Consider the following 12,876-nt stretch of genomic DNA (forward strand, 5'->3'; position numbering starts at 1 on the left):
CACCGCCGCCGGCCCTCGAGCGGAGCGGAGCGGAGCGCCGCGGACCCCGTGGCGTGGCACGGCTCGGCACGGCACGGCACGGCACGGCACGGCGGTGGCGGTGTCGCCCCCCGCGCGGGGCCGCCGCGGTGCCCCGGGCTCCCCTTCCTCTCCCGCCGGGCCCCCCCGCCCCTCCCGCGGGCTCCCCTATGAGGTCAGCGCGGCGCGGAGGCCCCGCCCGCCGCCCCGCCCGCCCGCCCGCCCGCGGCCGCAGGGGGCGGCGGGCCGCGCTCCGCCCCGCGGCCGCCCCGCTCCCGCGTTCATTTCATTCCTCCCCTCATTCCGCGCATTCCTCGCATCGCTGGCGCCGCGCAGCCCGGCCGGGAGCCCGGCCCGCCCCGCCGCCGGCCGGGCAGCAACTCATCCTCCGAGGGCTCCGTCCGCCGGCCCGCGGCAAAACCTACCGCCGCGGTATAAATAGCCGAGCGGCGGATTAAAAATAGGCGCGGGGCCATAAATAGCCGGGGCGGCCCGGGGGCGGCGGGCGAAGTTTGCCGTCGGAGCGCGGCGCGCTGGCGGTGCGCGGAGGGGGGGCCGCGGCGCGGAGGTAAGAGGGGGCCGCGGCCGCGCCGACGGCGCTTTGTGCGGCGGGGCGGGGGGGGGGGGGGGTGTCGGCCCCGGCCCGGCTCGGCCCGGGGGGGTGAGGTGAGGGGGGGGGGGGCGGCGCCCCCGCAGGTGCCGGGGCAAGGCGGGAGAGGGGCCGCGGCAGGGGGAGAAGTTGTTTCCCGCGGAGTTTCTGCCGCTGCGGGGCCGCGGCCGGAGCTGCAACAGGCGGCTGCTGCCCGCGCCGCGCCGCGCCGCTCCGCTCCGCTCCCCCTGGCCGCCGCCGCTCGCACTTAGTTGCCTGAGTCACTGCTCTGCAGCCGGGCGCGCACACACGCGCGCGCACACACACACTCACTCCCTCTCTCTCTCCCTCACACACGCGCGCACCGGTCCTTGGCGTTTTTCGCTTTTTTTTTTTTTTTTTTTTTTTTTTTTTTTTTTTTTTTTCCACGGGGAAGCAAGAAGTTGGGAGCAGCCCCGGGCTCGCCGCAGACGCTCGCAGCCCTCAGGAGCGATCCCCCCCCCGCCCCCGGCGGTGCGGCCCGGCCTGGCTCGGAGCTCTGCTGGGTGCGCTGCCCCGAGTTTTGCTTTCCTTCCCCCCCTTCTCTTTTCCTCTAAAAGATGAAAGAAGGAATGTCCTTTTTCGCTGCTTCTTCTCCTTCTCCAGAGCTGCTGCCGCTGCTGCCGCTGCTGCTGGTTAATTGCACATTCAAGTGGAAAATTTTCGGGAGTCAGCAGAAACATTGTATCCAAAAAAGACAAAGTCGCAGTTACAACAACACGGAGGAGATTGTCCCTGGAAAACTTCCTTTCGGTAGGAACCGTAGGGGATTTTATTTATCCGTACCGTTCTCGAGAGCCGTATTCCACAGATGTCCACAGTGCTGATGCGGAGGGCCGGTGGCAGCCTTTGTTCAGAGAAAGAGCGTTTTCAAAGGAAGTACACTTCTGAGGGGGAGGGAAAAACTTATACAGTCCGGCTTCTGGAGCAAAATTAAAACAAAGCGGCCCCCTCCAAACAACCGAGCAAACCCGACCGGGACAAATAAAGCGGGGTGGGGGGCGGGGGTGGGGGAACATCTCTCCTTCGACCAAGTCAAAAAGTTTGCGCTCTTACCTCAGTTGAACAGAATCCTAGTCGTGATTTTTTTTTTCCTCCTCTTGAAATCTGTTTTAAGTTGAACGGTGTTACAGTATAAAAATATTTATGAAACAATGAAATACCAGCCACCCACGTTTCTCAGGAGAGTTGTTAACTTATTAGAAACAAGTGCCTGCCTTTGATATGAAGAAATGAAAAGTGACCTCCAGAAGTGCTGGAAAGTTAGGGAGCAGTTCTCTTCTACGCTTTCTGAATGTAAATGGCTCCCAGTATTTTTTAACCGTTCATTGTTGAACACCATCTGGGAAAGAAAGGCCAAGGAACATCAGATTGTACTGGCGTTTTCTGACGTAAAATACTATATATAAGAAACATAAGCTGAAATGGCAGAGCCTCAGGGGAAAAAAGTACCTATACAGCTGCATTCCTGTCTAACAGAAGCATATTTGCTTTCCCTTAGTGCTGATGAAGTTTAGAAACACAGTATTGCCAGTTAGCGGTTTTACAGAGATATCTAACTTAGGTAATGGCAAAGTTTGGAGCTGTATGGATAAAAAAACTGTTTTCTCTAGCTGCATGTTCAGTTATTATGCAGTTCATCTAATATGGAAATCTCTGTGGGAATGCCTCTTACAGGAAAATTCATGTAAATAACTAAGTGCTACCTGCAATTGAATATGAAAACAAAAATGATTGTAATTACATTAGGACTTAATTTAAAATTATGTGGGATTCTTCTTATAACCCTAGATTGAGAATGCCTGTCTGTAATGTATGATGTATTCTGTCTCTATAAATAGTTGGGGAATACCATTACAGGGATATTAGATTGTACTGATGGTAAGATGGTGCTATCAAAAATGACACAGACCTGTATATTAAATTACTTCTGGGGGCAGGAGGGAAGCTTGCATGTTTGTGTGTATATATATTTATATACTCGCACGCATATGCATACTTTATTTGGGAATAGAAATACAAGGACTAATGCAGCAAATGTTTTTAAAACACAGAATTAAAGATTTTGTATTTGGGTCACATTTTGAACTTGCAAGTTTTTAAAATCAACTTTTGGAAATGATTTTCAGTAAAGGTAAACTTTCTTGAGGTGCATTTATTTTTCACCTTCACGGTAAAACGTGTCTTTTCACACTGCACTGGTTTTTAATTAGGTCATAAGGCATTTTCTATACCAATAGGGATAATTCTGCATTTTGCCTGCTGCAGGTTTTTATGAGCTGAGCAAGCAGAAATTTTGGATGCAAAGGATTTAATTCATTTTTTTTTTCTTAGTAGTCTACAAATACCTTTGGAAAGTACTTGATCGCTAAACGTTAGGTGTATTTTGAGCATCAGTTTTTACATATGCTGCTTTGGTGAAGTAAATATTATTAGCCTTTGCACCCAGGAGAGTGTAACAACAGCTCTTGAGATTCAAATTACAGTTTTATATTCTGTACAGTTTCTTAGTGCTGGGTGGCATGTACGTGAGCAGTACAGTGAAGCAGAGGAAAAATTTCGATTTGACAGGAGTCATAGTAAAGACAGCCTCTGCTTAAAGGAGTTTTAACTAAACAGCTAAAAAAAGAACAACAGAAACTTTATTATGAACTAGACCCGCCATGAGTTTCCAGCTGAGAAATGATAGCATACTGTGATGTGTGGAGATGTGTGAGCATGTGTGTAACGTGTTTGGTATAATTTGTAACTAGCGTTTTTTGCTGTTGTTGTTGCTGGACGGTGTAGTGGTTTTGGATATCATTAAAGTGGTTTTTAGGCTTTGTTTGTCCATGCCTGAAAAAGTTAAGCACAGTTAAGTCACATGCAGGGGAAAAAGGATTTCTTCCTTTCTTTTTAAGCTACATTTGTAGATCATATTGTAAGCAAACTTTCAAGATATAGTACAGGCAAAAGTGTAATAAAGACTTCTGGAGCTACAGAGAAATTCTGGTGTCTTTCACTTAGAAAAAAGTGAAAGGTAAAAATATGTAATTGTGTATTATGATATAGCTGTCAGGTTTCAGTCTATAAAGTAGGATGGTTACACTGTTGGAACGATTTCACTAGAAGTAATCTGATTTATTGGAAGGTGCCTAAGACTGTTTCCAAAACATGAAGATTTTGTGTACGGCTCTGAATGTGTGTGTTTGGAAGAAGGTTCCCTTCACACATTACGTTTTGTACGCGTGGTTTCTGACTGTATGTACACACGCATACATCACGCTTTTTGTCTGGTGTTTCTTCGTGATGTTAATATTAATGCTATATCTTTCCGGAGATGGTTTAAAAACTGTCTTTCTGAAGCGATTCCATTTATTTAAGAAGAAAAGGTTTGCTAGATCCAGTCCCTACTCGGGCTAAAGTGATTGGGATGACTCATAGGAATAAACATTCCCTGGATCAAATACTAAGATATTTACAGCATATGCTTTATGTACATGGTTAGTATGGTATTTGATGTCTAAAGAAGGACATGGGTGCTATTCTGTATCTTTGATTAAAAAGACTATCAGATTTGACACACATGCTTTTTCAAATTTCTGTACGGGGCTTATGTTCTGCTTTGCTTGCAATCTGCCTAAAACTTGCAGGCAAATTTCTATTAAGAGTTGGTCGCTCATTCCATTTGTGCTCTTATTCATAGCGTGTGCAAACATGAGGTGAGGGCTGACTTTTCAAAAATCTGGTCTAAATTCAGGTTAATTCCTTTGACTTCATATGGCCTGTTGCTGTATTATGTTGGCTGTAATGAGGGTGCAAATGGGCCCTTTAAAAACGGTTTTGAAATCCTCAGTTGATCAGAGGGACCTACTTATGCACGAGAGAAATAGTAGTTACTTATTTCTGGGACTTGAGATATAATTACTGGTTTGTCACCATGCTACACTTTGCCATTAGTGCTTGCCTCAAGCAGGAATGTTTTATATTCCTAAACTACAGTCATTTACTATTAAAAAAAAAAAAAAATCTAAGTGAGTCGCAACAAAATTTTAGAACCTGCAAGAGGTAAATCATCTCCCTGAAAGAAAACGGCTGTTAGAGGTTTGGTGGCAGTTTATGCAAGTACTGTATAATTCAAATTGTATCCTGTGATATATGAACAGATTAATGGCATTATTTATTGTAAAGCCAACCGACTCAGCCACGCTGAAGACACATTTTTAGAAGAAAAATCGCTGCAATAATTTCCCACTTTATGACCATATCTTGCTCTGTGTTCTTGCACAAAACTCCTTTTGACTTTTGCAAGTGGAACAAGGATGGAATAATATTTCCTGGAATAATTTTGTGTTTGGTTTTAATGATTGCTCATTTCCAAAACATAAGAGAGTGAAAAGTTGCAGACTTCAATCCATTGAGGCACCAGCTTCAAATCTGCTCCTCAGATTTGTCGCATAAAATTCAGCTAGGAGTTTTCTAATTTAATACCCTGAACCTCTCCTGGTTTTGTATGAAATCCTGATCCCACTGCAGTCACTGTGAGTTTTAACTGGTTATTGGTAAACCCAAAATTTCTCTCTGTGTTGATGCAGATTCAGCAACTTTTATACTGTGTCAGGTTATTAAAGCTCTACCAGAATTATATTAATTTTAAAATACAGGCATTGAAGAAGTGGAGAGAAGAGAAAGAAGGCAACAAGCCTGTGTCAAAATCTGGTAGCTAACAACTAATTTGAGATATTCTACACGGGAAGTCTATGAATGTCAAAGAGCAGCCTGTCATGTGCTGCATGCCCTTATTTGTTTGATGAGTTTTTGTACCTACATCAAGAACGCGATGAAAATCCACAGAGTGTGTAAAGAGGTTATAGATGCTTGCCTGGTTGGTGCAGGGCTGCAACCGCATTTCCGAGTCCCTCCAGCCTGTGTCTGGGTTTGTCAGAGGCAGCCCGTTTTAGTTTGGCTCCTGTCCAGTCAAAGGTATCACCTACAACTTTTTGTTCTTTGTCTTCTAGTCATTGTTTACTGGAACAACGTGATTATTCCCTCTGCATCCTGTTGTGCCTTTCCAAATGGCCTTCTTAGATTTCTAGTTCTTATTATCTCTTCACTAAACTTTCAAATCGGAGATAGTCTGTGCAGCAGCAGAATCACATGAGCACAAAATACGAGTTTACTTGCTAGCAGGTCAGAAGGTAGAATGTGAAATCTCAGTGTGCCGGGAGGGGGAAGGGAAGGAAAGTTTAGGATTATGTGTAAAACTATTAAAATGCTATTGACTGGGAATCTAAAACAATGACGAGTGCTGTTGTTTTTACAGATACATGAACTGAAAACTGCTGCTAATGATGGGAAATGTTAATTATGTGAGAACATATTGAACTTATATTCTCTGGCATGAACTTTTTTAAATGCATCAACTGTGCTGCCTTTTATGCGCACAGCTTTCTAATTATCATAATTCAGTACAGCTCTGGCTTTTGGAAAGAGTTCAAGTGCAATCTCAACTTAACATGAAAGGAGGTTTTTTTTTTTTTTTTTAAACTGAGAATGTTCAAGAACAATTTGAAAAGATAATCTAAAAAATGCTACATACTTAGCTGGGTATAAGTCAGAAAATAAATATGTTCCCATAACTGCTTATCAAAGCAGAACAGATTATTAGAACAGAAAGTTATCTATTTTCCTCATTATGTCTTTCACACCCCTACAGAACACAACTAAAAGCACATTTTCATAATTGAATGCCATAGACAGATCTACTATGTGTTGATTGACAGTAGGTTTTGTTTTGTCAATTTTTTAAACGATTGAGTGGATTACTGTGTTATTAAAAGATTTTTTCCTCAAATAGTATGTCTTAAATAAAGCAAGAAGATGACTTTCATGATTTTTTTGGTATTAACAGATTGTGCTTCTGTAAGATATTAAAGTCCCATTGTAAATCTTCCTTATCGGTCAGTATTCACACCTTGCCTTGTGGAGGTTGAGGGTGTTGTAAATACCAGGTCTTCCTAAAGCTTTCAAAAGTGTTTTGGTGGTTTTTTTGTTTGTTTATTTGTTTGTGTTTTTTTTTTTAATGAGGGGAAAATAAATTTCTTTTAACTTGCGCTCAGATTAGCCTTTCACAGATTTTTTTATTTGAGTTTTTTTTGGTATGTGATCAAATTGCTAATTTCCAAACACCCCTTCCCCCCCCCCCCGCCCTTGCCTTTTACCCAGCTTCTAGCTGAAAAAGAATCAGATTTTTTTTTTTTCATACTTGTCTTTTCCTTTACTCTACAGTACATGCTACATTTCTAAAATGCAAAGAAAGCCCCAGTGAAACAAAATGACTTCATTTGAGCTGGCACTTAAGAGCAGAATTCACTTCCCATAGTGCTGAAATAAAAGAAGCCAAGTGTTTTAAATAGCCACTCCCCTAGGCCAGAGTGTTTTTAGAAAAGCTCATTGTCTAGATTTGAGCTGTAGCAGTATGCCTGCCTCTGTTAAATCTCCTGATCCAGACAGCTCGATTTCTAAAGTTGACATCTGGTTTACTCTTTGTTCACCTGTTTAAAAAAAAAATGCAAACAGGCGAGTGCGCCATTGCCCTAGAGCTCTGCAAAAAAATAATAATGCTGTTGACAGTTTGTCAAATAGTGCTTCCAGTCTAAGACTGCAGTAGCCTATTGTTATGCCAGCAACAGGCAACAGAAGTTGTGGCACCATATGGCTAGTATATGCTTCAGATAAGCTATCTGTTAATTTAGCTTATCAGTAGCGTTTTGATATGCTTCATGTTTGAATCACCAACCAGTATGGCCTTGGGTATTTTTGGTGCCAGATTATTCCTTAACATTATAGACATCACAGTTATTCCCTTGGTGGAATCTCTCGCCATTCATTCACCTCATGGTGCTGTGAACAATGGTGCTTATTTTTGGAATTAGCTGGCATGTTTTTTTACATGGTTGTCTTTCTGTTGGGAGATTATAATTCAGGAATGACATTTCGGTTTTGAGGGGAGAAAATGTCAGAAAAGATTTTGGAAGAAAAGGTAAATTCATAGAGGTTTAGTGGATTAAAGCCTCTGTTATGTGTATCAATTAAAAAAAATAGTGTTTGGAAACATTAATTAATGGGAGAAAGGAAATTTATTCATATTTAATTTACCACCACCATGCGTACACACTTTTTGTCCTAAAGCTGGTTTGCAGTTTAAAATAAAAGGCAAAACTCTGTAAACAGTTTCACTTCCCATATCCCTGATTTTACCCTTATTCTTTCAAAAAAATTAATCTTTAAAAACAATTGTGTCCCTATATCTGCTATCAGCTGATCTTTGAAGATTTTTATTTTTTTTTATTTCTGCTTTTCCACAATCAGCTGAAAGCCATGTGGAAACTTGAAGACTCAATGGAAGTTCCTTCATCTTCCCCCTACCCCTGCCTTTCTTTGGCCATAATTATTTTGTTGCAGGAAAAATCTCAAACCATAAATACAGTCTTCCATTCAATGCTGCAGTGATGTCCTTAGGGTTGGATCTGTCCGCGTTGCTCTCTGACCTTGCAGCACATTCCTCTGTGTCTTCTGCCCTACAGGCTCTGTCTTGCTGTTCCTTACAGGGCACCGCATCTGTCTCTGTTTGCCTGGACCCTCCTCTTTGTCGGGTATGAACTTGTTCTTGGGCAGTGCTTGATTAGGCTCTCCTTCCTTTGGATCACGGTGGCTTTTTGTTTCCCTCCTTTTGCTCTCCGTCTTGCCAGGTCCTCCTTACCCTATCGCTTCTGCTGCTTCTCACAGATGTGGTTGCGCTGTTGGGTCTCTTTGCCCATCCCCGTCGCTGTGCTGCTTCCACTCCTTCCTTGCCCTGGCTGTTGGAAAGAAAGGACGGCTTGTGCTCGTACAATGCCTTTCATGTCCAGGATCCTTAATGGCCAGTAAAAGGACCTGATTCCCTCTCTCAAAGAAATTTACAATCATCTTCTAAATCTGTTTGCTGACACCACTTTTTTACTAATGAAAGGAGGTCAAAGAGAAGAAAATTCTTCTCCTGTCCCTTTGGAACAGAGTAATATGACAGTCTGGAACAGTGGCCATTCTTTAATGCCCCACTAAAGTCCACCCGGATGAACTGCATGGAAAAATGCAGGAGCTGGCAGAGCACCTAGAGGCCGGCAAGGCGGGCAGTGAAGTGAGAGGTGATGCTCCAACCTCACTGCTGTGCCCGAGTTGACATGGACACCTGCAGAAAATGAGAAAGGTTTCGTGCCCTTGGCTTGGCATCTAAGGCTGCTAATAAGAGGCTTTTATTTTCTCTGCAGGGACGTGATATGCTAGCATCTGTCCACTTAGAGCTTGTTTGGAGTCACCTCAAATTTTAAATCTGCTTTAAATTCAGATTTATAGTTCAGGTCCATGTTGTGTCTTACGCAGTTGGATGATAATAGCATTTTTTGTCTTCTGGCTCATTGCAGGTTAGACCTGTGATCTCTCATTCGGGTGTGGTTGGGGGGGAAGGTAAGCGAAGAGGCTGGGAAAGGAGAGGTATTGAGACTTCCAGTTCTCTGTGAGGCATGTGTGCATCTTCCCTATAAGTAATTTCTAAGTACTTAACTGTGAGAAGCAATTTTCACTCCACTAATGTATCTAGTTGTCACCCATCATGATTATGGTTGTCTTTGGACTGATGGGTCCATTAAAACATAACAAATCTATGTTTATTTAGTACAATCGGATGCATCTTTCACATGGTTGTGGGGTTTGGGTGGGGTGTGTGTTTTTTTTGGTTTTTTTTTTTTTTTTTTTTTTTTGTTAAACTTCAGAGCCTGTGAAGTTTTAGTTGATTTGGTATCTGCTTGACTTGGCTTTACTAGTGTTTCATTGGTTCCAGTCATTGTTTTGTGATAGGAAATCCATAGCTCCAAATAATGTGCATTTTGCTCTTTAAATTTACCATTATTTATGCATTGTAATTTCTTTCTCTGTTTCTTGGCATATTTACTATATGCTTACTGACCAGTTGAAGGGGCACATTTAAAATACAATTTTAAAATATGCAGCTTCCTATACAAATTCCCTTTAGCCTCTAGCATTAGTAATATTTTTTGTTGGTGAAACAATGACCCATAAATAACTTTATCTTCCAAAATCTCTAAAAACAATACAAAGAAGTCCAAACGGTAGTAGAATTATCATAGTTCTTGGTTGCTTGGAAAATTAATATTCTGGCCTCTGAGATTTTGGAAACAAATTAAAGAACCCTTTTTTAGGTAGCAGGCTGCTTTTAATGGTTCTTCTGTATTAAGGAAAGTACAGTATTGTAGGTTATTTATTTCTGGGCATGCAGTACAGGGTGAAGAGCCTGCAATTCAGCTAGCAATGCCTCTGTGCCCTGAGGTAAACTCTATTTCACAAAGGGAATTTTGATTATGGTCTACTGCTCTGTAGCATAGTGGAGGCTTCAAGAGGCAAGTGGTAAATGCTACCAAAGAAAAGCTGGATTGGAGCCACTGACGTCATCTAAGTAAATCTGCTGTAGGACTATAGCCATAAAATGACTGCCAGCCACTGAGCGCACTTTGGCCTTTTCTTGTCAACTGTTTTAACTGCTGTGTTTTTTTTTTTTCCCCTCCAAGCAACATGCATTTTGTTTTCTTTTTTTTGTGCTAGTTGTGCACATGGTGAAATATAGAAATGCTAACATCCCCCTCCCTCCCCGCAACACTGTACATAGCGTGTGAGTAGCTGCAGCTTGCAGTTCAAAAATTAAAAAGTAAACCAGTACTTTTCCATACATGAGCCTAGCAGAATTAAGCTTCCATCACAAGCTATTTTTTAGGTGCAAGAGCCTGGCAGTTCAAGTTACAGCATACTGATGAGGTTTGTGTTGTGGGCAAAAAGCATTTTGATGCACTGGAGGGCATGCTTCCCTCTGGAAGAACTAAACCTGTAAAAATGGCTGGTTTTGAATTCTGAATTAGCACAAGATGCATGTGTTTGTGAGCGCTTAGGATCCAGTGTTAGTCATTGCTTTAAGACTGACCTCTGCAGCTCCAGTCACTCCTGAAAAAAAACTTTCCTGTTGTTTCAAGCACCCAAATGTATTGTTACTAGCCGATCGTTTGATAATACTTTTTATACACAGTTAAAGAAACCACGTGCAAACAATAGCAGATCTAGGATTCATTGATTAATATGTAGCAGTGGATATATGTGTACCAAAGGTATATCTAAAAAATGCAATTGATATCCCACCTGTCCTCCACTTGAATTTCAGCTGTATCAGGATTGCAACAAAAGTACTCTGTTTTTTGACAGTGGATTTTGAATTCATTGTCAACTTTCTCTTGAAATGAATTTCCAGGAAGTTAAACACACTATTTTTTAAAACTGAGTGCACTGTAAAACACATTTATAATTATTAGCCAGTGTGTCCCATGACAATATTTGTTTACTTGATTTATGTACTTTTTTAAACTTTAAAATAAAAATTAAGCATCACTGGTTTTGAAGTTTGAGTCTTATGATCAGAAATATATTAAAACCAGTATCTTATCCATGAATCATTAGATGAGTCAGTTCCTGAAACCACTACAAGCCTCACAGTTCTTGGCTACGACTGAAAGCAGGAAATCCAGGCTTCAATAACTTCCTTTCCCAGTACTGGCTATAGCAGCGTTAGTGGTTAGTATATGCTGCTTTTGTAAGCAATAGGAAGATGTATGTCTGAGGAACAAAGGCACTCAAGTCAATTTGCTGAAACTGTTTATAATTTGTGGTCTTGATTTGAATGTCAGGATATATTGGCATATACTACATTCTGTGCTACAGTACATTTTCCAGCAGTGATATTCAGAATATGAAATAAAGGGAACACATTATGGCACAATTCTTGGACAAAACCCATCTAATCAGTTTACCAGAAAACGGAAAGATATTTTAGTGATATCATCCAACTCCTGAAGAGTAATGGGAACGAGAACTGAACACATAGGAGTAAATTTAAAAATGTTTATTTAGCAGTTACTTTGTTTTATGCTTGTGCAACAAACTATTTTTATTCTGTTTCAGTGCTCCAAAAGGGCTTGAAAAAAACCCAACCCAAACTTGGAACTTGTAAAATAAAAACACATGATTTGTTTTTCAGTCTCCTTTTTTGTAGTGAAAACTGTTTGCCTCCTCATAATCAAGGACACATTGATTGTCTTTATGTCAGTGGAGCATTGTTGGCTGCAGAATCTGTCTCTTTAAATGTGGAGTGCTTGTACACTACGACATCTGTGCAAGAGGATGCACTATTTACCTTTTTGAGCTAACTGGGCCAGATTCAGCTTTGGTACAATGTTGATCTTAATGTGTTTACACCTGGAAAGTATTCAACCCTTTATGTTTTTCTTAAATATTATGAAAGACGGTTTGGTATCTTGTACTTATTATTTGGTTAATTTACCTCTCTAATTAATTAGCAGCACATAAAAGCCAAACCTACCTTCTTTAATTAATTTTTTTGTTCCTCCCTCCAAAAATCATTTGTTCATAACAAACTGGGAAGAACACAAGTATTGAGAGCAATAAATTAGTGAGACGCTGCATTAAAAAGCTACTTTTGACAGCATTGGTTAAACTGTATATGCAGTATTGATTAAAAATAAATACAGAGCTCTTCATTTAAACAGGCAGAATGGTTACTGCCTGTTAGGCAACAACATCTTTTGTATTAGATAATATGTGAAATTCCTTTAAAAAAGCAAACTACAAGTTGGATTCTTTCTTAGCCGGTGCAGTTCAGTGTTGGTAAATTGACCTCCGTGTAACGGCCACTTACAGAGTTTTGGAGCCAAACGGTTGACACAGGTGATCCCATACTGATGGCCAGTGCGGTGCTTCTTGACTCTTGTGTTGAAGAGGATTGGGCTGGGGAGAAAGGAGGGAGTGCAGACCACCTTGAAGGCAGCTGAGTGCTGAGATGCTTTCTATGTGGAGACCCATATCCGTAACAGAGACTTTTCCCACCTCCTCCCTCGGTCTGTGCAACTTCGCGCCCGTGGGAAAGACCCGGAGAGGGTCAATCCCTTGCGCAGACAGTGACGTTGGAGCCTTTAAGGGACTGTTTGGAGTTATGGGTGAGGTTGCCCTTGAGGGAGAGGAAGAGACTCTTCTCTCTTGATTGACAGGTTGGCATCAGCACGGTTTTCATGGGCACGTTTCCGATGGCCCATGCCAACTGCTCTTTTTCCCCACCGTAGGGCTGGTAGCGTCCATCC

At 42.0% G+C, this 12,876-nt stretch overlaps 1 protein-coding gene across 3 annotated transcripts in view; it reads left to right on the top strand.

Annotated features, from left to right (window-relative positions):
- The first annotated feature begins 250 nt into the window (after positions 1-250).
- The window catches only part of TEAD1 (TEA domain transcription factor 1), a 164,812-nt gene continuing 152,186 nt past the window's right edge, over positions 251-12,876 (top strand). For all 3 annotated transcript variants that reach the window (XM_075048121.1, XM_075048122.1, XM_075048123.1), the window contains exons 1-2: positions 251-586; positions 1,253-1,399. The gene's annotated coding sequence lies outside the window, so the exon portion shown is untranslated. The remainder of the gene's footprint in view (positions 587-1,252; positions 1,400-12,876) is intronic.

This window comes from Buteo buteo, chromosome 16 (genome assembly GCF_964188355.1).
Source record: "Buteo buteo chromosome 16, bButBut1.hap1.1, whole genome shotgun sequence".
NCBI lineage: Eukaryota > Metazoa > Chordata > Aves > Accipitriformes > Accipitridae > Buteo > Buteo buteo.